This window comes from Nycticebus coucang, chromosome 1 (assembly GCF_027406575.1).
Source record: "Nycticebus coucang isolate mNycCou1 chromosome 1, mNycCou1.pri, whole genome shotgun sequence".
Lineage (NCBI taxonomy): Eukaryota > Metazoa > Chordata > Mammalia > Primates > Lorisidae > Nycticebus > Nycticebus coucang.
Genome location: NC_069780.1, coordinates 957,725 through 983,598, shown reverse-complemented (window position 1 = coordinate 983,598; position 25,874 = coordinate 957,725). Strand labels below are relative to the sequence as shown.

At 41.5% G+C, this 25,874-nt stretch overlaps 1 non-coding gene and 1 pseudogene across 1 annotated transcript; both read left to right on the top strand.

Annotated features, from left to right (window-relative positions):
* LOC128591040 (UDP-glucuronosyltransferase 2B4-like) overlaps positions 1 to 5,086 on the top strand; it is a 33,429-nt pseudogene extending 28,343 nt beyond the window's left edge.
* Positions 432 to 538, top strand: LOC128592112 (U6 spliceosomal RNA). Its single transcript, XR_008381769.1, has one exon. It is a non-coding gene; the product is annotated as a U6 spliceosomal RNA (small nuclear RNA).
* Positions 5,087 to 25,874: the final 20,788 nt, after the last annotated feature.

Here is a 25,874-nt window from a genome sequence, read left to right as displayed (position 1 = left end):
TGATTGCATTTGTTAGGTAAATTCCCTCTTATAATTGTGTCCTGCCCCCAAGAGGTGTAGCGTACACCATGACCCCAATACCCCTCTCTCCTGTCCTTTCCCCATGCCCTCATTCCCCTACCCACCACCTTGTATTAGCCCATCTATTGTCTTCCTATTTGAATTGAATACACTGGATTCTTGCTTCTCCATTCTTGTGATGCTTTACTAAGAAGAATGCATTCCACCCCAATCCAGGTTAATAGGAAAGATGTAAAGTATCCATATTTTTTAGTGGCTGAATAGTATTCCATGGTATAAGTATACCACAGCATTTTAATCTGTTCCTGGGTTGGTGGGCATTTAGGTTGTTTCCACAATTTGGCAATTATAAATTGAGCTGAGATAAACAGTCTAGTGCAAATTTCCTTATGATAAATTATTATTTTTCTGTGCTTGCTTCGGCAGCACATATACTAAAATTGGAACCATAGAGAGAAGATTAGCATGGCCCCTGCGCAAGGATGACACAGAAATTCGTGAAGCGTTCCATATTTTTGAAAGCAACCTCAAAAAAAAAAAATGATTGTTTTTCTTCTGTGTAGATTTCAAGATCAAATGGGAGATCTAATTTGAGTTCTTTGAGAATTCTTCGTACTTCCTCACAAAAAGGTTGTGTTAGTTCGCAGTTCCACCAGCAGTGTGAAAGTGTTCCCTTCTCTTCACATTTGTGCCAACATCTGATGCTTTGAGACTTTGTAATGTGGGTCACCTTCTCTGGGGTTGGGTGATGTCTCTGGGTGGTTTTGATTTGTATGTCTCTGATAATTGGAGATGATAAACATTTTTTCATATGTTTTTTAGTCATTTGTCTATCCTCTTTAGCAAAGGTTCTATTCATCTCTCTTGACAAGTAATATAAGGGATGGTTGGCTCATTTTTTGCTGATTAAATTGAGTTCTCTGTAGATCCTACTTATCAAGCTTTTGTCCGATTCAGCATATGAAGATAGCTCTTCCCATTCTGAAGGTTGTCTGTTTGCTTTGGTTATTGTCTTTGGAAATTAAATAAAGCATAAACTTTTTCATGAATTGGATAACTTTAGCCAATAAACTTACTCTCAATGATGGAATCTTTTGCTTCTACTCCAGATATAAAGAGAATGCTGTGAGGTCATCTAAAATTCACCATGACCAGCCAGTGAAGCCCCTAGATTGAGCAGTTTTCTGGATCGAGTTGGTCATGTGCCACGGAGGAGCCCGGCACCTGCGGGCTGCAGCCCACGACCTCAGCTGGGCCCAGCACCACTCCTTGGGCATGATTGGCTTCCTGCTGGGCTGCGGGGCAACTGTGATGCTCGTCCTCACAAAGTCCTGTCTGCTCTACTATTGGAAGTTTGCTACCCCAAGGAAGAAGGGGAAGCAGGAGTAGCTGGGTCCCAGAACTGAAGCTGGGGTCCTGACCTGTGGGTCCCCCAGGTAAATGGCAGCAAGAGGGGCATTATGGAGATTCTCCTTCTCCTGGGACAAAACATCTGTCTCTACTTACCTGATCAAATCCGAATTTCCAGAGATTTAGCTCCTATGTGAAAGGTAAAATTATTACATGTTGAACAGTGTTAAAAACTGGAAAATGTAAAGATCATACAAGTTAAAATAGTTTATGGATAAATGTATTGTTATAATTCACAAATTATACAAACAAACATTTACTGAGCTTAGCTGTGTTTCACACATTGTGTGTGGACAGAAGAACAGTAACAAGTCCACTCTTGGTATCAATACTCAGAATAGTTTGGCTTTATCTAGAGCACAATTTTGTTACTTTATTGAGTATTACTCCAAAAACTATACCAAGATTAGTTTCTACATAAAGTCTCTCCCTGGCTTTTGCTATTGTGAGGCAGGTACTGCTGCTTTGCTCCCCCTGGGCATGCAGCCCCCTGAACCTTCTTCTCTAGAAGACACCATGACACTCACTTTCTTAGAACCTGAGGTGTTTCCCAGGGGACGTGTGTGCGTTAGAAATGCAGCAACTCCTGTAAAACTGCTTCCTAATGTAAAATTGAACTAGCTTACAAACTATTTGGTTTCACAAACAAATGTTTCAGGCCATTTCCAAAGATTTTTCAGGCTAATTTCATTTCTATTTTCAGGCTTCTATAACAGATGTACAGTCTCAACATTAAGGTGTGATGAGACAGATGTGCACACACAGGATGATGCAGCACTGTGAAGGGGCTTGCTGAATTTTCCATCTCTCTAAACATACATGACACACATATATCCATTTCTTTCACAATAGAACACAGCCTCACTTAACTACCTAACAGATATGTTGCAAAATTCAATATGTTTGTTGAAAACAGCTTGAAATAATGGTATTATTGTATATGGATCTCCTTTAGATGATCATGTAGAATTTCTCATTCATTTCACGGAAGTTTTGTTTCATTTCTCCCATAACTCTGGGACACAAACTTTCCTTCCTTTGCAATGACTAAAAGATAGGATAATCATCATTTTTTTGAACCTAAATATATTGTGTTTACAAATAGACAGTAAAAATGCAAGGAATAAAATAATTATATGGAAAATAATTAAATCAAACAACAGTGGCTCCTAAGGTTGTCCTTAACCTGTAAGTGAGGGATGTGCACAGTGATCACAGTTGTGCAGAGTGACGAGATCCTGGTTCTCTGTGGCAGGAAGTCCACAGTCACTCATGTCTCACAATACATTTTCTCCAGACTCAGCATGACTTAAAAATAAAAACATTGATTCTAGAAAACTTATAGGAAAAGTTTATAACAGAATAATCCATACACATCATCTTGTAATTGACATATTTTGTAGAAAGACAGAACATATATAGAGGCACAGCTGAAAATGTTGTTTGATCATGCATTGAAACATGAATTAATTACATCAATCTTTTTCTACAACTCATATAAGAAAATAAGGGTTACAACCCCCAGCCAAAAAGTCAGATGGTTCAATATGAAAACTGAGGGAGGATGTAGACAGGCAAGTAAAGTAAAAATCAACAATAACATAAAGAGGACAAAAGTCACTGATGTTAAGGAATATAGAAATTATGTCAGTAAATTTTAACCTGGACAAAATTTGCAACCTCTCAAAACCTGATAAAACTATTGTTCGTGGACAATGTGGAATCACACTGTAAATAAAGTGTAAGTGTGCTGAGGCAGGGACAGTCACACATTGTTATCACAGACTCCAAAGCCCCTATCACCCTGCTTAAAGGCAGGTGTGGTGACACAACAAGGTAGGACAGGTTGAAACCATGATGGGGAAGATGTGGACACTTACACCTTGCAGCTCATTATGCTTTCTTTATAACATGTCCACGTGCTAAAAGAAACTCCAAGCTACACCATGAAAATTCTGGGAGGCATCTTATAAAGTATGGAAAGGGAAGGATTCCCAGTTTTAAAAATCACTGTCCCTTTCCATGAAATAACATGAAAATTCTTTCCCTGCCTAACCTGTGATTAAGCCAGTGCTGAAATAAAGAATTGAGAGGGGCTGCTCTCCGCCCAGGAACCAGCCTCTGCTCTGTCTGTGAAGAAGACCTTTCCCTTTCTCTGGGTACAACTTGCTTCTGCTTCACACTGTTGACTTGCTCTTGGATTCTTTCTCACGCAAAGCCAAGGACCCACTTGGACTCTGAGTGGATCCAGCATTGTGAACCATGAGTCTGTACTGATATCAACTCACACTGAGGTTCTACAGGAAGAAATCTGCCATGCAGAGATCCTCACCCATCAACACATGTATAAGCAGGATGATATCTCCAGCACTTTAGCTGTCATCCATGAGCACACTTGCCTCCAGCAGGTGCATGACTATCACCATTAAGAAAAAAGGCTGGCTCAGCACCCATGGCACAGTGGTTACAGTGCCAGCCACAGACATCAAAGTTGGTGGGTTTGGATCCACCCTGGCCAGCTAACCAACAATGACAACTGAAACAAAAAATAGCAGGGCGTTGTGGCAGGTGCCTGTAGTCCCGGCTACATGAGAGGCTGAGACAAGAAAATCACTCAAGCTCAAGAATTTGAGGTTGAGCTGTGATGCCACAGCACTCTACCCAAGGTGAGACTCGGCCTCACCGAAAAAAAAAAAAGAAAGAAAGAAAAAGAAAAATGGCTGATTGCAATCCACACCACTGAGTGGTCTCCTTGTCACATTGCTAAATAAATAATTTTAACAAAACTACAATAAAAATGAAGTCTCAAGTAAAATTAATATATGTAAACTTATATAAGAAACAATGGGAAAAATGCACGGAATTCCAAGAAGGAGAATATTAATTTTTACCGTGTATTTTTTCTGTAGTATTTGATTTACCACAATAATATTTTGATGTAGGCATTTAATGATATAAAATTTAATTCATGAAATGAATACAACAGTTCAAGTCAGGAAGATCTAAGATTTAATATTATATTAGTTCATTAGGGTGACTCAAAAAACTTGAGTTGACCATGTTTCTGTCATACCATCTCTTTTATCCACTTGGGGGCCTGTTTTTAAGATGCTTATTTCATGTTGAAATGTCTATTAATAAAGATATTACATTATTTTTGACAATTTCAATAACTGCAGAAATCTAAATTCACACAACCTTTTGATTTTGGTTTAATGTCACTATTTAGTACAGTTTACAGTAGCTTAGTGACCTATAGTTTCTACTTCAATAAGTGTTATTTCAGGTGATTTTCTTACATAGACCAAATACTTTTAATACTAACCAATGAAGACATATCCATCCCTTTGAACTTTGTCCAACCCTGTGGCTGTTTCAACAACACAATAGAGAGAAAGTGATGCAGCTTAACTTCCCAGGCTCTGCTAGAAATGACAGCACGTCCTCTCTCTACCTCTGTATCCACCTCTGAGCTTTTCTCTGTCTGACTCTTCCCTCTCACTACAACTCCCACCTTGTGGACTCAGTCCAGAGCCCTGTTCTGAACCTGAAATTTCCACAATAAAAGTCCACTTGCAGGAAAGACAAAAAGGTATGTCTGAGAAATCCTGGCTCTTCCAGCCCTCCTGCTCTTTGAGTCTTCTGTGCCAATCTAGATGCTGAATGAGATTTCCAGATGATCACAGCCTCAGACTCCACAAGAAAGTCAGCACCTTAGAGACCCTGCAGAGGAAACACACACCTGAGCCCAGCTAATTCCCAGTCTGTGAGAGATGAGACTTAAATAATGATTGTTCTGTTAAGGCCTTACATTTGAGAATGATTTGTTATGCAGTAGTAGCAATATTTCTACATTTTTTAATATATATTTGCAATAAAAACATATATAATATATTATCTACCTAAAATGGAAACTGTAAAATACTATGTTTTAAGAATGACTGTAAGCCAAATAAAAGGGTCATCACAGCACTGTTCAAGTGGCAGTGACTATAACAGAATAAGCTAACTCCCAGGTTCTTTAAAGGCTAACATCATTGGGCAGTGCCTGTGGCTCAAGGAGTAGAGTGCTGGCCCCATATACTGGAGGTGGTGGGTTCAAACTTGTCCCTGGCCAAAAACTGCACGCACACACACAAAAACCTAATATCATTAATGTTGGAAAGCATGCTACACAGTTGCACATGTAACAAAATCTAAATTACCCTAATTATTGTCATTACTAAACATAAAATGTTTCAAAATAATTTAATTAGTAGAATTCTAGTGTGAAGCCAATTGGTCCCAGACTTTTCTTTTTGGGGAGATTTTGTATAGTTGATGCTATTTCAATGATTGATATAGGTCTATTCAAAATTGCTACTTCTTTCTGGTTTAGTCTAGGAATGTGGCGTGCTTCTGGGTATTGGTTCATTTCCTTCAGATTTTCATATTTCTGAGAATACAGTTTTATGTAGTAATCATTGAGGATTTTTGGAATTTCAGAAGTGTCGGTTGTTATCTCTCCTTTATCATTTCTGATTGACAATAGAGATTTTACTTTTCTGTTTCTGGTTAAGTTAGCTAAAGGTTTATCAATCTTATTAATCTTTTCAAAAAACCAACTTTTTATTTCATTGATCTTCTGAAGGATTCTTTTGTTTTCAATTTCATTTAATTCTGCCCTAATTTTCGTTATTTCTTTTCATTTGCTGAGTTTGGGGTCAGAATGTTTCTAATAAAAATGAAATAACATAATTTACAATTTCAATGTGCGGGGATTAAATTTATGATATAAACTAAAACTGATCAAATATAACTTCTGGGCCAAATCTGGCCTCCCATTTTGTTTCAAAATCATTGCGATAAGAAGGCAAACAAAAATCAGCACCTTAACCACGTGTGTGACCTGCTGGCCTGTAACACAGCTGTGATGCTGAGTCACTGTCACCACACCCTAGTTGGGACCCTGTCACCTGGAATGAGGCCTGTGCTTCTCAGGCTGTTGCCCCACACCCTCTGTCCTCCAAACCTGGCATCCTGGTGTTATGTGCTCACCTCACTGTAGCCTATAAAGTAGTGCAAAAAATAAAGCCCAATAAAATAAAAACTGCAAAAGGCAGGCAGCTTTATAATGTCAGTCAAGTCCTACAGGTTTATAACGTCATCAATCAGGCATGTCTTATTTTCTTTATGTCATATGTTCCATTTATTGATAAGAACCAATTTCCTGATTCATAAAATGCTATTTTAATTCCCTAATTACTCTATTCTCAAATATATATAGAAGTGCTGTGATTTCTATTATTCCTGCTTTTCTCTAATTTGGTATTCAAGCCTCTCCCTTGAGAGTGGCCATAAGCCAAGATAGCCTCTCAGAAAGAGTTGTAACAAAAGAGGGAATTGGTTTCAGGTGTCTGTGTGAGGCGCAACAGTGAGGAAGTTAAATAAAAACATAGAATAGAAGAAATTTCAAACTCTCAAGTCCCAAAAAGAATACAGAAGACAACAGGGAAAGTAACAGGAAGTTCATAAGTGGCAGGTTCTCAACCAGCAGTGTAAAAAGAAGCAAGAGAGAAGGCCTATGGGATGGGCCTCAGTGAAGGTCCCTGAGTGTCACCCGTTAGACTGTCCTGTGGGAGTTGGGGAATCTCTAGTTCAAGGAAAACAGAAAGGGAATGGGGACATTATTATATAAATGGTGGTGACCAATAGATTATATCACGGCCATCACTAGGGCATGGTTGGATTTTTGAGTCAGTGGGATGAGAGACAGGTGACCCACATCATAAACAACCTCATGAAGAATAAAAGTTTTAACAAAGTCAAAAGGACAGGGTAGGCATATGGAAAGTGCCTAAAAATGGAAGCTGAGGAAGGAGCTGTATTAAATAAAGTTATGACAAGGAGGGAGAGGGAAATTTTAAAAGAAAACATTGGTCCCATTATTTCCTGAGTGGTGATGTGGGAAGTGCCATAAGCCAGCTCCCAAATGTAACAAAAATAATGAGTGAAAATTATTCCAAAACAGATATTAAATCCAGAAATTGTCCTCACAGCACAAAAGAAAAAGAAATAATCCTGCATTTATTGAATAAAATCTGAATAAAAAGTTGGCAAAAGCCGTAAGGACCTGTGGTGTTTACTCTCGGACCTGTCGCTGCCCCACGATCCCAGCTCAGGGGGACTGAATGGACACTTGGCTCCAGGTACCTGCTATAAGAGCCCAGGGCTCCCATCCCACAGCATTCCCTCAGAACTCCCTCAGAGGAAGATAACATACTATGGGCAAGGAAAATCTGAAGAATTTTTGACACAAGCCCCAAAACTATGTCTTATGGACTCTAAATCTTGGCAAGTTAGGCCACATGGGCCTTCTTAAACCAAACCATAGTCAATGTGTGGGGATTAAATTTATGATATAAACTAAAACTGATCAAATATAACTTCTGGGCCCAGAAGTTTTCTTCTGCAACAGCACATGGAGAAAACAGCATTCCAAACACTTGTACCCTCAGCTCGTTGTGGCCTAGAGGTTTCATGACACAAGCAGCCAACTAATAACAGAATCTGGTCCCAACTCTGAGTACATGGAGAACACTCAGAGAGAACTGCATCCCTGTTTCAGCCTCCAGATCTGCCCCACAGGGTTACAGGTTTGCCCAATGGGAGAGACAGGCCAGGCCAGACAGCTGCAAGGCTTTCACAAGAGTAATTTACTTTTTGAAACAATGTGTAGGAAGTTCAAGTCAGGATTCTTCCAAAATATGAAAGCTTTGCTGGTTGGCTGATAAAAAGAAGGTGGTACCTTCCTCAGACATGAGAGCACAGTCAGAGGCATTCTATTTTCTCAGGGGAGACCCAAGAAAAAGATCAGAAGCGCCTACCCGATGCCAAAGTAGATTAAAATACTTACCTCAAAAAGTATCCCAGCAAAAAAGCCTGAATGTTATTGAAACAGACTGGGGAGCAATTTATGCCCCCAGGGCATTATCAAAAGTAGATGATTCAGGCAAAAATTTGTGAAAGCTAACAGCTAGACTAAGAGTTAAAAGCCAGACAATGCTTCCCATAGCCACTGTTATCCCAGGTCACGTGAACATGCCCAAGGCTGCTCGCTCTGAGATAAAAATCAAAGGAGCATGTGTAGGGGAAGGAAACTTTATTAAGATGATCCAACTGCTCACTAAGCCAATAAATTTAAAGAGATAATTCAAATTGAGAGGAGATCTGCATAGAAGCTGTGTTATATAAAATGTTGAGTTTTTACAAGTTTTACAAAGAACATATATGAACAGAAAATTGCAACCTCTACACAAAGGAACATGTGCAATGAAGGTGCCTGTGAGAGGGCTGAGGTTACAAATTTAACAGTAAATACCCTGAAATTAGACACTGTTAATATATTCAAAGTCCTAAAGGTAACTGCACTTAAATAAGAAAAAGAAAAAGACAATTAAATGATAATGTCACATCCAGTAGAGGATGTGCAGGAAACGCTTGATGCCATGGTTCAAAGGAAAACAACCAAATGAAAATTTTAGAATAAAAATTAAAGTAACTGAAATAAAAATGAACTAACAGGATTCTGATTCACATATGAATCCAAAGAAGTAATAGCCTGCAAGCTTCATGACTGTGCAATGGAAATTATATAATTCAAAGAAGAGAGGAAAAAAGAATGAAGGAAACAAACTGAGCCATAATGGATGTTGGGACACAGTTCACTGCAGCAGTAAGTGCGAGCTGGAGTGCCAGACAAGGAGGGAAAGAGCGAGAAATGAAGAAATTATTCAAAACTAATGCCTGAAGCTTCCATGAAGGGTAAGATCTCATCCGTATCCCAGCTGAATGGATTCTAAGTAAGAAAACACAGAGGGATCCAAATACAGACACATCATGCCAGGAGGCTGAGAGTTAAAGAACGAAAACCATGAAGCCCAAAGAAATAACCAACTCATTACATGCGCGGAAACTCCAACAATGTCCACAGTTGACTTCTCATCAGAAACAACGCTGCTCAGATGAGGGCTGGAGCAGGATGATCAAACAGAAACCTCCAGTGACTGTCCATCTGCATGAACACCCCATTCAAATGCTGTCCACAGAAACAAACCCCTCAGAAGCACAACGACCATGTGAGTTGTCATCTTACGTGGCTTTAACATTCTCTCAAGGAAAAGGCACTAAAGGGAGCAGAAAAGACAATGGTTATTTCCTACACCAACCCTCACACATCTGCCAGTGGTGCCTCCCTTGCCGTGTACAGAGGATTGTGTCAGTGCCTGTGGAAGGGACATTTTGACCAGATCAGCCACACAGAGGTCAAGACTGAGTTCCTTTGAGTCCCAACACCAGTGCAAAGAGTAGCTTGGGGTTGAGCTAAATTCATAAGGCAACGTGGCCACAGGGCTGCAGTCCTGTGGCAATTTCTGTGGCTGTGCTGTCCTGAGCTGGTCGCCATCAGGTGCATGTGACCCAGTGAGACAGTAGTTGGTGCATCAAAGTCGGGGAGTGTCATCCCTCCCCAGTTACTGTCACAGTCAACACAGCCAGAGAGTGTGTCATCCCTCCCCAGTTACTGTCACAGCCAACACAGTCAGGGATTGTGTCACCACTCCCCAGTTACTGTCACTGTCAACAGAACCATGGAGAATGTCACCCCTCCCTTGTGACTGCCACAGTCAAAACAGCCAGGGAGTGTGTCACCCCTCCCCAGTTACTGTCACTGAGGGAAAGGAAAGGGAAGAGCTCAGAGGACTTTGTTTAACAACTTGTATAAAAGCTCAGCCACAGTAATATGACATAGCAAAAATTTTTAATTTCAGATAGTGTTTTTCAATAAAAGGAGCATGTCCTCTTGGGAAAGTGATTGATACTACCGCAAGGTCAAGAAAAGCACAAGATAAACATGAAATGTGTGTCAGAAAGTAAAGAAAGGGCACAATATGATGGGAACACATCAAAAAGATACAAAAGACAACTGAAAGGAGTCCCAATAAATCAAATATGGACCAACGTCCACAAAAACAATGATGATAGTTATGAACTGTGACCTGTGGAATAAATCAAATACTCATGAATCTATATTAAAAAGAACTAAAAGTAAATAAATAAATGCAGGAAAGGGATGTTCTTTTTACAATAGAATTCCTGTTAATAATTATGAGGAAATGATGGGCATAGAAACCACTGGGCAAACTCCACAGTAATTTTGTGTCAGGTGAGAGTTAAAGGTCAATGAAGAGAAGTAACAACTAAATAAATTCTCCCCTATGCAGATATGATATCACCCTCTTTGCCTCCCATTCATCAAAATATTAGGGGGTCCTTCTCCAAAGAAATTGAAAGAAATTTTCCAAGGTAAAATAAAGTAACTGGATTTGATGTAAGCTAGCAAAGTAAAATCTTCTTTATTCTGACATTTATGGATCCCTTTAAGTAGTGTCTATACCTAAGCATAAAAAAATCAAAGTCAACCAGTTACCAAGTCCTTCACAGGTATAAAGATATCCCAGGGAGTCATTCTATTCTTCACTCTTTTTTTTTCCTGAAACAGCTTCTCTCTCTGTGACCTGCTTGGGTGGGTGCAGTGGCATCATCACTGCGTACCACCACCTCAGATTCCTGGGATCAAGTGATCCTCCTGCCTCAGCCCCCAAATAGTTGAGACTACAGTTGCATTACACCACACCAGGTAATTTTTTTTTAAGGGACAGGGTCTCACTTTTGCTTGGGTTGGTCTTGAAGTCCTGGCCACGAGTAATCTTCTTGCCTCTGCCTACCAGAGTGTCAGGATTGCAGACATGAGCCACTATGCTGACCAAATTCCTTATTGTTAAGTATAAAAAGATAACCAACATTTGAGAAAGGCAGATAAAATAACAGGAGTAAAGTGAAGATTAATAAACACCGGGGCATGTACATACATATCCACCAGAATAAAAAGATATAGTTAACAAGAAAAAAGAATTTTTAAAAATAATAGGCATAACTTTGTAAGAAATCTCAGAGATAGATAAAAATATTATATCCATATTAAGAATAATATACAGTAAAAGTGAAACAATAATAGAAAAAGTGACAGGACTTCTAGGCCCATCGCAGGTGCTTCCAGCCTGCTGTGCTTTCTGTCCCCTGCCATGGGTCTCTCACCTTCTGCACTAGGGCTTCTCTGACATTCACTAGGAACTGTGAACTTCACGTAGCACTTCACATGGAACCCTGGACCTCACCCAGCGCTTCACATGGAACCCTGGACCTCACCCAGCGCTTCACATGGAACCCTGGACCTCACCCAGCGCTTCACATGGAACCCTCGACCTCACCCAGTGCTTCACATGGAACCCTGGACCTCACCCAGCGCTTCACATGGAACCCTGGACCTCACCCAGCACTTCACAAGGAACCCTCGACCTCACCCAGCACTTCACAAGGAACCCTCGACCTCAGCCAGCACTTCACATGGAACCCTCGACCTCACCCAGTGCTTCACATGGAACCCTGGACCTCACCAAGCGCTTCACATGGAACCCTCGACCTCACCCAGTGCTTCACATGGAACCCTGGACCTCACCCAGCACTTCACATGGAACCCTCGACCTCACCCAGCACTTCACAAGGAACCCTCGACCTCACCCAGCACTTCACATGGAACCCTCGACCTCACCCAGTGCTTCACATGGAACCCTGGACCTCACCCAGCGCTTCACATGGAACCCTCGACCTCACCCAGTGCTTAACATGGAACCCTGGACCTCACCCAGCGCTTCACATGGAACCCTCGACCTCACCCAGTGCTTCACATGGAACCCTGGACCTCACCCAGCGCTTCACATGGAACCCTCGACCTAACCCAGTGCTTCACATGGAACCCTGGACCTCACCCAGCGCTTCACATGGAACCCTGGACATCACCCAGCACTTCACATGGAACCCTCGACCTCACCCAGCGCTTCACATGGAACCCTGGACCTCACCCAGCACTTCACATGGAACCCTCGACCTCACCCAGTGCTTCACATGGAACCCTGGACCTCACCCAGCACTTCACATGGAACCCTCGACCTCACCCAGCACTTCACAAGGAACCCTCGACCTCACCCAGCACTTCACATGGAACCCTCGACCTCACCCAGTGCTTCACATGGAACCCTGGACCTCACCCAGCGCTTCACATGGAACCCTCGACCTCACCCAGTGCTTCACATGGAACCCTGGACCTCACCCAGCGCTTCACATGGAACCCTGGACATCACCCAGCACTTCACATGGAACCCTCGACCTCACCCAGCGCTTCACATGGAACCCTGGACCTCACCCAGCGCTTCACATGGAACCCTCGACCTCACCCAGAGCTTCACATGGAACCCTGGACCTCACCCAGCGCTTCACATGGAACCCTGGACCTCACCCAGCGCTTCACATGGAACCCTGGACCTCACCCAGCGCTTCACATGGAACCCTCGACCTCACCCAGCGCTTCAAATGGAACCCTGGACCTCACCCAGTGCTTCACATGGAACCCTCGACCTCACCCAGCGCTTCAAATGGAACCCTCGACCTCACCCAGCACTTCACATGGAACCCTCGACCTCACCCAGTGCTCAATCACACACGCCCGACCCAACAGTGTGAGAAACAGGCCCTGGAGATACCTGTCCCCTTGCATCCAAGCACCTCCCGCTGGATCCTGGTGGACGTGGGTCCCAGCAGCTCACAGCCATGACTGGTTGGTGACTCTGTTTTACTGACTTTGCTCCCTCCCCTTTCACTCTTCCCTATCCCCTACTCCTGGACCCTCAAGTCATTTCCCAAACTGTAGTACTCTAATCCTCATCTCAGTCTCTGCTTTCTACGGGAAAAACAGACTGTGGCAGCTTATGCCTTAGGTGACTCTAAAAAGCACCTGGGAAGTAGATAACTCACCAGTAACTGGGAAAAGCAATCTGAAGCCAGTAATACACTAGAGGGGATAACTGTGCTATCCAGTGAGGTCGCAATTGATCCAGTTTATGAGACTGATGAGGGAAAGTGTAATTGAGGTGCGGTACACTGAGTGATGAAGCATTTAATTATGATCAGTATAAAAAGAGGGAAGTTTATAGAGGCAGGTGACTGCTAACAGTTTTAGAGGCCTTGTAAATATAAAAAGAAGGCTTACTTTAAAAAAATGTCTAATTAAAATACGCAGTAAGCATCATAATTTCTCCTCTGCAGTCTTTAAAGAAACTTCTGCAGCATCAGAAAATCAGGATTAGGATGTGGGTGTAAAGGTAGCAGAGGTGCCAGGGGACTATTCCCACAGGTTCTGCAGCTGCTGTGTGGAGTCAGGGTCCAGGAGGAAAAGAACAGGAGGATGAGGATTCAAATTACAGAACAAGCCTGAAACTGGAAATGTCATATTCCCCTGGAATTTGGAAGTAAGTAATGCACTTTTCTTTCATGTGAATCCAGGCTCAATATCACCTTTTTACTAAAAGCATAGGGATATTTTCCTTTTGCCATCGTAAGTCATTTTCCGGATCTAGTGTCCCTGAAGCAGCATGTGGGCTGGAGCAACATCTCACTGCATAGCCAGAAATCCACATACAGCTTTGGGTTTCCTCAGAACTTAACTACTAATAGGCTACTGCTTAACCAGAATTTAAATGTCCCAAACACGAGCTATGTGTTAGAGGCTAAATTCCAAGCAAGGCGGCCAAAAATGGTTTCTTATCTTCAATCCAGCCATAGCCATAAGGCAGAGAATTTACTAAGGCACAGCCCACTGAGAATACTGAGAGCCAAACTGTCCACACCTCATTCATAAAGGTGCGGGGCAAGAGGAAGTTTGTCCTGTCCCCTGAAGGTTTGCTCAAAGATCAAGTCACAATTAAGGCAACTTAATTAAAAGAGAAAAGATTTATTTACCATTTAAACAGAGAGAAAACACAACATGATAACCCAAGTCCAATAGAGTTCAGATTTTATTTCTTGCCTTTAAGAGGGGAGGAAAGAACTGAGGAATATATAGAGATAAATAGTTGCTGGAAGATTGAAGGGATGGGGAAAATAAATTAACTTCTCAATTAACCTGAAAACAGGTATTATGTAACAAAAGATTTGGACCCAGTCTGCTGCATTTCTGGCCTTCATTCCTACTATATACTGAGAATACAGGAAGGGAAAGGGAAGTGAATTGTCTCATCTTCTCTGACCTTCTGATCAGATTCGTCTGTCTATGCAGAAGAGGGAAAGCCCCTTCCAATGTTTCTTGACCTTGCATGGCCTTAAATTCAAAGTATTCTTTATATTGTGGAGTCATATGTTGGGATAAAATTCCTGAGTTTCTTTAGTATGAAAGGCAAAGTAAAAGTAGAGCTAAAACCTTACTGGTAAAGGATTTTAGTAGAAACATCACTTATGAGAAAGTATGTTGCTGTCCCTACTGCAGGGAACAAAGAAAGCTTTGCTCTTCATCCTCTGAGGGTTTACTGAAAATGAAAAGACAAGAGACAGATTCCTGGGAGACACAACCACAAATTAATTTCAATATGCATACCATGGAGAAATTGCAGGATAATGATTACCCAATAACTCAGTGAGGCCCACATGCTTTTCTACTCTTACTCATGCGAACAGAGATGAAAGAAATGTAGGAGCAAATGATTTTTAAGTGGAGATAAGTTCACCAAGAAAAAAAGACTTCAGTTTTTACCATAAGCTTTATAGAATTGTTTGACTTTTAAAACTATATTCATGTATTTCTTTCCGCTAAATTAAAAACATGAAAGAGTTCGAATCATCCTTCAGAGATCAAAAAAAAAAAAAGAAGGCAGAAATTACAGGTTATTCTTTTGGAAAATTAAGTGGCACAGGAGAAGAACTTATGGTTTAACACCATGTTCGTCAAGTTTCTCTGGAGTTTAGTTGTGGTCCTTAATTTCTAATCTCTTCTCCTGCAATATGAGTTTTTACTAACCTGTAGTAGATAAAATTGCAGAGAAGAAATTAAAGAGAGTTGTGTTTCTCTTTGGTGAGTCCAGTTTTGAGGTAGTAGATAAGGGAGCTTAAGTAATTCTAGGTCACAGAAGGTCAGCTTGGCAGCTACTTCAGAAGAGAATAAAATAAAAAGAGAAATAAATGCATCGAATCAGTTCAAGAATTCTTCAATGAAGCATAGCATGATAGGTTAAGGTTGAGAAACAATTATAAACGAGAGCTTGGGGAGTAAAACAGATAATTGGGAGGAAACTAATGAAAACCTTTAAAAATAAACACATGTTTTAATCAGATTATGGCAATTCCTAGGTGATTCCTGTGGAGGGCTCAGCAGGTCAACCAGGAAAGCAGAGGACTTGGTGGCCTCTCTGCTGCTGATCCTGTTCCTTCTTTCATTTATCCATTCAATTCTATTTTATTTCATGCAATCAACAATATGGCATATAGTTGGAGAATGCGTCAATGATTTCAGTAGTATTTAATTGTTTTTATATTCATCTGCCTAAGCTTACCTTAGTATCGCTTTATGTCAGTGATTCTTTTACCTCTGAACATTTGAGTTGTGAATATTTTAAAATCGGGGTTTTTTTTTGTTTTTTTTTTTTGTAGAGACAGAGTCTCACTGTACCGCCCTCGGGTAGAGTGCCGTGGCATCACACGGCTCACAGCAACCTCTAACTCTTGGGCTTACGCGATTCTCTTGCCTCAGCCTCCCGAGCAGCTGGGACTACAGGTGCCCGCCACAACGCCCGGCTATTTTTTTGTTGCAGTTTGGCCAGGGCTGGGTTTGAACCCGCCACTCTCGGCATATGGGGCCGGCGCCCTACTCACTGAGCCACAGGCGCCGCCCTATTTTAAAATCTTAATATTTGTTTTCCTTCCTCGTTCTACAATTTTTGTGAGCAAATACTTTTTTGTCAGTGTGTATTTTGTTATTACCTTGAACTTCTCCTGAGTTAATCTTCAACAGATACCAATTTCTGCACACATTCCTCCTGTCCTGTGTTGTGAAATCATCCCTTCAACGTGGTTTGTTCATTGCCTCTGCTGGAGCCCAGGAAGCTTTCCTGTTTCATAACATTTACTTTAATATAGTCAGGTACTTTTTTATTTTTATTTATTTATTTACTTATTTTAGAGACATGTCTCACTTTGTTGCCCTCGGTAGAGCGCTGTAGCATCACAGCTCAAAGCAAACTCCAGCTCTTGGGCTTAGGTGATTCTCTTGCCTCAGCCTCCCAAGTAGCTGGGACTACAGACACCCACCACAACGTCCAGCAGTTTGGCCGGGGCCAGGTTTGAACCCGCCACCTTTGGTATATGGGGCCAGTGCCCAACTTACCGAGCCACAGGTACTGCCCATAACATTTGGTTTAAAAAGTACAGACAGTTTCAGAACTCCAGCATGACTCCACCCAAATAAGACATCCCCCAGACACATCATAATCAATTTCACTAAAGTTCATATGAAGGAGAAAATTCTGAAAGCAACCAGACAAAAGAAAACCATTAACAGGGAAAGAATATTAGAATAACTACAGATCTCTGTGCTGAAACCTTTCAAGCTAGAAGAGGATGGTCATTGACTTTTAATCCCCTAAAACGAAATAACTTTCAACCCAGGGTCCTGTATCCAGCTAAACTGATTTTCATTTATGATGGAGAAATTAAATACTTTAATGACATTCACATGTTGAAGAAATTTGCCATAACTAAAACAGCTCTCCAGGATATTCTCAGACCTATCCTCCATAAAGACCAGTGTAATCCTCCACCACAAAAGTAAACCCACCCAGAAAATTTTGATCGAATTCCTACTTCCACAGTCACAAAAGGATTAAAAATGTCCACCAGACTCTCAAAAGGCTTACCAATTATCTCAATTAATGTGAATGGTTTAAATTGTCCTCTAAAGAGGCACAGGTTAGCTGACTAGGATACAAAAACTCAAGCCAGATATCTGCTCCATATAAGAAACACATCTTACATTAAAAGACAAATATAGACTCAAGGTGAAGGGATGGTCATCTATACTCCAGGCAAATGGAAACCAGAATAAAGCAGACATTGCAATCCTGTTCACAGATGCAATAGGCTTTAAACCAACCAAAATAAGGAAGAATAAGGATGGACACTTCATATTTGTTAAAGGTAATACTCAATATGATGAGATTTCAATTATTAATATTTATGCACCCAACCACAACGCACCTCAATTTATAAGAGAAACTCTAACAGACATGAGCAACTTGATTTCCTCCACTTCCATAGTAGTTAGAGATTTTAACACCCCTTTAGCAGTGCTGGATAGAGCCTCAAAAAAGAAGCTAAGCAAAGAAATTTTAGATCTAAACTCAACCATTCAACATCTGGACTTAATAGACATCTACAGAACATTTCATCCCAACAGAACTGAATACACATTCTTCTCATCAGCCCATGGTACATACTCCAAAATTGAATACATCCTAGGGCACAAATTTAACCTCAGCAAATTTTTAAAAATAGAAATTATTCCGTGCATCTTCTCAGACCATCATGGAATAAAAGTTGAACTCAATAACAACAGAAATCTGCACACCCATAAAAAACATTGAAGCTAAATAAACTTATGCTGAAGGATATAGGGGTTATAGATTAGATTAAGAAGAAAATCACCAAATCAGAAAAAACCTCGAATAACCAAAACATTACTCAGAAACAAAAACAAAGCAAGAGGAATCACGCTACCAGACCTGAGACTGTACTATTAATCGATAGTGATCAAAACAGCATGGTACTGGCACAAAAACAGAGAAGTAGATGTCTGGAACAGAATAGAGAACCAAGAGATGAATCCAGCTACTTACCATTATTTAATCTTTGACAAGCCAATTAAAAACATTCAGTGGGGTAAAGATTCCCTATTTAACAAACGGTGCTGGGTGAACTGGCTGGCAATCTGTAAAAGACTGAAACTGGACCCGCACCTTTCACCATTAACTAAGATAGACTCTCACTGGATAAAAGATTTAAACTTAAGACATGAAACTATAAAAATGATTGAAGAAAGTGCAGGGAAAACTCTCGAAGGAATCGGCCTGGGTGAATATTTTATGAGGAGGACTCCCCAGGCAATTGAAGCAGTATCAAAAATACATTAATGGGACCTGATCAAACTAAAAAGCTTCTGCACAGCCAAGAACATAGTAAGTAAACCAAACAGACAGCCCTCAGAATGCGAGAAAATATTTGCAGGTTATACCTCTTATAAAGATTTAATAACCAGAATCCACAGAGAACTCAAACGTATTAGCAAGAAAAGAACAAGGGATCCCATCTCAGGGTGGGCAAAGGACTTGAAGAGAAACTTCTCTAAAGAAGACAGACGCACGATCTACAAACACATGAAAAAAAATCTCATCATCCTTAATCATCAGAGAAATGCAAATCAAAACTACTTTGAGATATAACCTAACCCCAGTAAGAGTAGCCCACATAACAAAATCCCAAAACCAGAGATGCTGGTGTGGATGTGGAGAAAAGGGCACACTTCTACACTGCTGGTGGGAATGCACACTAATAAGTTCCTTTTGGAAGGATGTTTGGAGAATACTTAGAGACCTAAAAATAGACCTGCCATTCGATCCTATAATTCCCTTACTAGGTTTATACCCAGAAGACCAAAAATCACAATATAAAAATTACATCTGTATGACAATGTTTATTGCAGCCCAATTCATAATTGCTAAGTCATGGAAGAAGCCCAAGTGCCCATCGACCCATGAATGGACTAGCAAATTGTGGTACATGTATACCATGGAATATTATGAAGCCTTAAAGAAAGATGGAGACTTTACCTCTTCCATGTTTACATGGATGGAGCTGGAACATATTCTTCTTAGCAAAGTATCTCAAGAATAGAAGAAAAAGTATCCAATGTACTTAGCCCTACTATGAAGCTAATTTATAGCTTTCATATGTAGACTATAACCCGACTATAGCACAAGAATATGGGGAAAGGGCCAAGGGAGGGGAAGGGGGTGAGGTTAGGGTGGAGGAAGGGTAATGGGTGGGGCCACACCTATGATGCATCTTAGAATGGGTACAGGCAAAACCTACTAAATGCAAAATACAAATGTCTACCTACAATAACTGAGAAAATGCCATGAAGGCTACATTGAACAGCTTGATGAGAATATTTCAGATTGTATATGAAACCAGCACATTGTACCCCTTGATCGCACTAATGTACACAGCTATGATTTATCAATAAAAATATTCAATTTGTTTTACTTATTATCATTTATACATGGATAGACACATTTACACAATAAATTTGGCCTTTACATAAATTACCCAATACATTTTGAAAAATTAACATGTTTCAAATGTAAATGACAAACACTACATCCCTTCCTTTTTCTTATGTAGCCATTAAATTTATGGCAAAACCAAAGGGTATACGGTACTTTAGGGCTTCTGGGTGAAATCTGACCAGTGCCTGTTGTTTTCATAAAATTAAGGTAAAATCCACCAATATAAACATCACTTTTTATCCTCTTTAAAATGTGCAGCCCAGGACCCTTAATGTATTCACAGTGCTGGGCAGCTGTCAACCACTCCTGAGTACAAAGCATGTCTGTCATCTAAGAAGGACACCAGTAACAGCCGGTTTTCTTCTCCAGCCCACTCCAGCCCTGCACAATGGCAGATGAGCTTTCTGTGCATGGGCCTGGCCATTCACACACTTTCTGTCCCTGCAGTCATGCATTTCTGATTTTCTGTGTCTGGCTTCTTTCACTTGAAATAATGTTTTCAATTTCCACTCATTTCATAGAATGCAAAAGTACATCATTCTTTTTTTGGTGAAAAATAGTCAGTCCTTTATGTGGTTACACTACATCAGTGGTTCTCAACCTTCCTAATGCTGCAACCCTTTAATACAGTTCCTCCTGTTGTGGTGACCCCCAACCATAAAATTATTTTCATTGCTACTTTGTAACTGTAATTTTGCTAGTGTTCTGAATCATAATGTAAATATCTGATATGCAGGATGTATTTAGGCGACCCCTGTGAAAGGGTCATTCGACCCCCAAAGGGGTCACGACCCACAGGTTGAGAACCGCTGCACTATATTTAGTGATTCCGTTCTTCAGTGGATGGACACTTGAATTGTTTCTACAAGGAGGATATTAGGAATAGTGCACCTAAGAATATTTATGTACAAGTTTTAATTTTAACACATATGTTCAAAACTTATGGTATATTCCTAGGAGTCACTGGTGAGAAGCACAATTCCAGCTATTGCAGGAAATGTCAGTTTGCCACTTGTGACATTGTACATCTTCATATTCTTAGCAGCATTTCCAGTGTCTAGCAGATTTCCAATGTCTAGTTCCCCCACATCTTCACCAAAACTTATTTCCATTTTATTTGATCACAGCTGTTATTGGTTACGTCTATGCACTCCCCGCCAAGCAATGCTGTCTCTCCTCTTCATTTCTCAAGCTATAAATGGAGTCAAGTCTCGACAGGCTCCAAATGTGAAGTATAAGGTGACCAGTGATCAGGTGTGCTGGGCATCCGTATACTCACTGGAGATTTATGCTACATTCAGGTAGAATCTGGGCAACATGTGGGAGTCAGAAATAATGGAATGAGAATAGGGTGGAAGGAATATAAAGTTAGATTAGGCAAAATTTATCAACATGGGGTCACTAAGCAAAGGTTCATCATTTAATACTGTAGCATGGAAACTTACAAAGGGTTCAGTAATATAAATTTGTTGTTTATCTATTAACATCTCCAAACATGAGTTATGCCTTATTTTTTTCTGTTGGTCACTGAAGTGTCTGCTCTTTCAGTTTGGGAGTTCTCAGTGATTTAGTGGACCTATTCTTCAATTCTTATAGCAAAAAAGAACTGCACTCCATACTTTGCAAATTAGCCCTACAAAGAGACATCCTCCAACACGCTGCCACATCATGTAAAATTCTGTTCAGCTTTCACTTCCTCTTCATTGTACCAGAATGAGAAAACCATCCAGAGAAGAGAGTTGAACAATTGCACTGACCTTAAATAAGCCTTCATGGTGGTACATGCCCATGGAGCCAACTAGAAGGAAAGAGGCCTCTTGACATCTGGGAATGAGGACATTAAGCACCAAGGGGAAAGTCTGGTCTTGCTAGAGGTGGCTGTCCAATCTTTCCAGACTGCCCTGGACACAGAGAGATGACTCACCAGTCACTAAAAGTGAGCAGCATCAGAAAAAGCTGCAAAATGGTTATTGGAGAGGCCCAGAGGCCATCATGCCCCAAGTAGATTTATTGGACTTTAAACCTCATGACATCAGGCAAGATGAAAAACAGGCCCAAGATGGTGGATTTGGTTAGATAGATTCTGGCTTCTGCTGGAAGACTGATGCCTATGGGATGGTCCTGCTCCCCCAAACCAAGCCTCAGTCCACCCAATTCCGTACATATCCATGGAGGAACATGATGGAAGAGAAGACTTACAGACCTGGTGCAACCACATGTCTGGCCCCACCTTCAAAAGACATTCAGAACATCACAGAGGTGCTCTCCAAGTGCTAAAAAATAAGACCAAGACAGACATGACCCTCCAAACATGGGGATAATGTGCAAGGGGCTGCATCCTTTCTAATACTGTCAAATGAACTTCACCCCAGTGCCCAATGCTGGTGGAAACCACTGGTTCTACTGGTGCACAGTGACACCCCTTCAGAACAGCTCCAGCCATATTGCACATCTGGAAAACTCACAGAGGTGAACAAGGCCTTACTAAAGAAAATAATTCCCAGACCCAGACTTTCAAGCTCCACACAAATGACAAACCCTTCCTTTATTTCAGAAATCACTAAAACAGTAACTGTAGCACTGAAGAGCAAATGGAAACTGGACTCCTCTCAGAGACCAGAGTCAACAGGAAAAGAGAAAACTGAACCACACTCCAGAGAAAGCAGTGCCAAACCTCCAGAGTCATGAGTCAGATCTGAGTTGGGGTGAATTTTATCCATGAGTCAGGGTGGCAAACCACAGTGAACTAGTATTGAGCCCTTTGAAATTGTACATGGGAGTCCTTTCCAACCCCTTTGCCAGGAATTCCAGCCTTTGGCTTCTCACATGGCTCTGGCATTGGGCAGGATGGACAACTGAGCAGTCGTGACTAGCTCTGCACCGCTTTGCTCCCTCCAGATCTGCTTGTCTCACCAGGGAAATGATCCCTTCACTAATCGCTTCCCCCCTTCATCCAGTAAACAAGGTGCTCCCAAATCTGGGAAGACCACAGGCCAGAGAAGTTCACCAGCCCCGATGATAGCCTGGGACCACTTATTTATTAGTCTAAGTGTTGGAGGTAAACCATGCATTTATTATGCAGGACCACCTGCTTGGTTGTGTGAACCAAAGAAAGGTTTCAAGTTATTGCTCAAACACCCTCTAGACAAGTGGTGTTTGCTCTGATATATTCCTGGAGGATGCAAGCCCTGCTCACCCTCCAGCCTTAAGCATGTTCCTCCCACCTGCTGTGGTCACTACTAAGCTATTCTTCCTGTGGATGCAGCAGGGCACAGATGGTTACAGAGATGGTATTCCTGGGTTGGCCATTTACCTGTCTCTAGCACCTCTGGTCTGCCCTGGTGAGTATCATAACGAGGAAAAAAATTGAAAATATCGACAAGTTTTATTAAGAGACCTTAAACTATGAACAAGAACTCTATGATAGAAGAGACAGGACAGAACCGTATGGCCTATAAGCAAAACCCACAGTGATGCTGGACATGGGAAAACAATTTGGTATTCAAAACAGGGACCGAGGCGATAGGGCTTGCCACTACCCTGGTAATCATAAATTGGAAAATCCATACTTAAAATTCCTAAAACTGCAATTTTAAAGGTGGTTTCCTCCAGGACCAAGGGGATTTATCTTGATGACAGACAGAATCAATAGGACACTTAATTCAGAGGACCCCCTTGTGCTGGGAACAATGAAATACTGCCTATGACTCATGGCCAAATAAAGCCTGGGGCATTGGCTAGATTTCCGCTAACACTGCCAGCATTATATTATTACAGTATTATTGTATTACAGTACTGCACAGTATTCAGTATTATGTTACAGCAAATAGACTTCTCTGCCGCTGACTGGCCCTGGAGAGCTGGCCTGAATTGGTGCACTCCTGCTGGGACAAAGGCCGTGTGGCACAAAGTCCTGCACTTGGTCACCATCTGAATGTATAGACGTTGCACTTTGGGCCTTCTGTGGGTGCAAGGACAAAGAGGACATGAAACAGAGGAAACAGAGGAGCCTGCTATTTTACCCCTCAGCTCGCAAGTGGACCAGGTCTGCTTCCCACCCGTGCCATCCTGAAGCTTCAATCTCTCTCCTGTCCATAGGCCTAGAGCATCACTGGGGAGGCAGAAGCCCTCTTCAGCAGACTTAGGAACAGCTTTCCAGGTGTCCCTGATTCATGCTGAGATGTACCACCAAGAAAAGCCACGTCAGCTTAAACTGTATAGCATAGATACCCCGACAGCTTCCCAGGGGGGAACTTGAGCTGTCATCCAAAATGGATATTGTGCACTTATCCCAGACAACTCAGGACATGTCTCCCTGGCCTGAAAAGATTTGCACAAACAGACTATAGCCAAGCCACAGCCCACACTGTCATTAGATCTAGGTCTTGTGTCCTAGTTATACTTGTAGTCATCTTGGTGGAGGACGCTGCTTATAACTCTAGCTATACTCACAGGAACCGCCACTGTCTCCCGCTGTGCCTTCTGCATGGGCAGGCAGGACAAACTTCCCAAAAGGTTCCTAAGCCCTTCAACTATAGTTCAGCAAGTCATCCCTTAAGCCCTAGCACTCAACATTACTCCCAAATCCAAGCAGATCCATTCCATTCCCAGGGTCCCTACCTTCAACCTGCCTTCAGCAGTCGGTAGCCAGAACATAATTGTCACTGTGTTTCAAAGACTCGGTGAAGGTGGCAGAGGACAGTCTGGCCAGTGCTTTGTTTCTCAGTGCCCCACTGTGAGCTGTCCCTGGCCATTTCTTGCTCTGAACATTGACCTTGTTCCCACCGGGCACCCCCTGTACAAGTTTCCTTTCACTAGTTATGTGCTTGTCCAGAGAGTCTTGAGGCTGAGTTTTGAAATAATCAAGACCCCACCAGCAGAGTATTTCGAGGACACAGTTACTCTGCAGATAAACAGCCTTGGAGCTGAATCATCTCACTCCAGGGGGAAGTTCAGAACAGTCATCAGGACAAGTCATGACAGCCAGCAGCTCCGGCCACTACTGCACATGCTTCACACCAAAGTTCCTTCTGTCCACCCTTCCTTCAGCACAAAACATGAAAATAGTTTCTCTGAGGCATCCGTTGGCCATCCCCTCACTGCCCCTCTTGGATGACATCACTGTCCTTTCCTGACCCTCGTCCTTGTCCCTCTCCTTTGCAAGCTGGAGAAGCAGAGCCCAGGCTCAGTTGCACACCCATCTCAGCCTCCCCCTACCCCAATCTCAGGCAAGAGACTGCCTCACATTTTGAGGTTAGGACACCCATTTTTCCTACCTTAAGTGGACTCTTGCCTTACAAACCCTGACTTGTAAGCCATCAAAGACTTTAGGTTTTAAACATTAGACGGCTGCCCTTCCTGCTTGGTGCCCTGCAATAAAGTCTCCTTAATACTGCAAGGCCCAGTTCCAGTGTGTAGCTTTGATGCTGATTGGGGTTTCAGTTCCCCAACCCCAGTCATCCTGCTTTGATTACTTTAAAAATTACAGCTCAATAATAGAATAAGTAAGCAAATCAAAACTGAGCTAAGGATATGATTAGAAATACTGCTAAGAATAATGTATAGTGGCTGATAAGCACAAGAAAAAGGCTCAGCACCTTTAGAAAATAAGGAGGAAATGTAAAACATGATGACATGTCGTGTCAATGCCACTGAACACGATAGAAAAATCTCTAATAATAAGTGCTTGCCATGGTGTGACAAAATTAGAATCCTCATCCATTGCTGGTGGGAATGGGAAATAGTGCAGCTGATGTCGAAAGCAGTCCTGCAATTCCTCCAAAGGATGAACATACAAGAAGCATAAGACCCAGTAGTCCAATCTCAAGGAAGACAACCTAGAGAAATTAAAATACGTCCACACAAAGCTTGTACTTTAATGCTAATAAACAACATTTTCATAAAGGCCAGAAATTGAATAAAATCAATGTCCATCAATTGGAGAACAAATAAAAAGTTCACATCTATACTATAGAATACGGGTTGGCAATAAAAAGGAATGAATAATAAGGGTCTCAATAATAAGGGATGCTGTGTATGATCACTTTTAAACATTCAGGTAAGTGGAAAATGTCAGTTGTGAAAGACTACATGTTTATGATTGTATTTATCAAATTGTCTAGAAAAAGGAAATCTATGCACACAAATGTTAGATTCGTGTTGCCTGGAACAGGGGGAGGAGAA